We start from the raw sequence: 1,231 nt of genomic DNA on the forward strand, positions 1-1,231 counted from the left end.
AAAGAAAACATGAGCAACATTTTACAAGTAATACCACAGTTTAATTTTACAGCCATGGAAGCGGAATGCCACTAAATGAAGAGATGACACGGACGAGTCATTTAATGTCCGTTTCTTCCCATGAAATTACCTACTTCTTCAGATTAACAAGCGGATTAAACGACCCCACGCATGTAAGGTGCTTAACATAGTAGCTGCTATCACAGCACATACCACATTGTGTGACGTCTATTCCCAAGAGATAATCTGCGTTCTGGCCTCGAGAAAAACCCAGTATATAGTTGGAAATGAATAAAGGAAGAGCAAGGACAAACAGGTCCTTGACACCTTTCCTTGGAAATAAACGTACGAGGTTTAGCTTTCACTGGCACATGGGCCAGATAAAGTGCTGGGGCGGCGTCGGCAACATTAGTCTGACCCGCAGAGCCAGGACAGACCAGACGCAGGGGCGACGCTCCCCAACACGTGCTCCCCCTTCTTGGCACCTCCCATTCCCTCGGCGCTCCCCGAGCTAGATGTTCAGTGACTGTAGCTTTCTAGATTCAACCAGCACTGCTGCCGCCCGTCGACACAACTGCCCACCCCGGGGACCTAGCACAACTCGGCCCTGGAAAAATGTACCTCGGCAGCCAGCCCCTATGGACACCGGAGAAAACGCAACCTCCGCCAGCGCGCGGCTTAGAGCAGACGACTGAACCCCGCCCTCCACCTTTCTGATTGGATAAACGTGTACAGGAACATGAAGAGTATTGGTCTGCAGTAGAAAGGCGGGCCATAGCGCAGGAAAAGCAAAAGAGGAGAGGAGTGGAGACGAGGATTTTGCCAGGAACTGTCCTTTCTCTACCTCCCGATTGGACGAGAGTATGACATCAGCAATTGCGTAACCCACCTTTCGTAAGCGCTTCCGCACATCTCCCCATAACGTTACGAGAACGGAAGTTTAAGCGATCCTATTGGTTGTGATTAAGTCTTCCGGATGCGTGGCCAATCAAGAGCAGGAATAAGGTGGCTTAGCCTCTTCTCTGGCGGCTGGACTTTCCGACGGTAGTGGGTAAAGTGGGTTCCTTTCGGCGCATGGCTTCTACGTAGCAAAGGCGGATGGAGAATTTCTTATGGTGACTGGGAGACTTCCACTGAGAGTGAGGAATAATTTAAGTACTTAGAACCAAGCCTCGAAACAACTACAGATGCTCCGAAGCCTAAGTAATAGTTCAGTCTTTTTTTTTTTTTT

The 1,231-nt window shown here is 49.5% G+C and overlaps 1 protein-coding gene across 2 annotated transcripts in view; it reads right to left on the reverse strand.

Moving 5' to 3' along the window:
- WDR89 (WD repeat domain 89) overlaps positions 1-923 on the reverse strand; it is a 36,546-nt gene extending 35,623 nt beyond the window's left edge. For both annotated transcript variants that reach the window (XR_002774497.1, XM_003794439.3), the window contains exon 1: positions 890-923. The gene's annotated coding sequence lies outside the window, so the exon portion shown is untranslated. The remainder of the gene's footprint in view (positions 1-889) is intronic.
- Between the last annotated feature and the right edge of the window lie 308 nt (positions 924-1,231).

Source organism: Otolemur garnettii, unplaced genomic scaffold, assembly GCF_000181295.1.
Source record: "Otolemur garnettii isolate 467f Iridium unplaced genomic scaffold, OtoGar3 scaffold00081, whole genome shotgun sequence".
Classification (NCBI taxonomy): domain Eukaryota; kingdom Metazoa; phylum Chordata; class Mammalia; order Primates; family Galagidae; genus Otolemur; species Otolemur garnettii.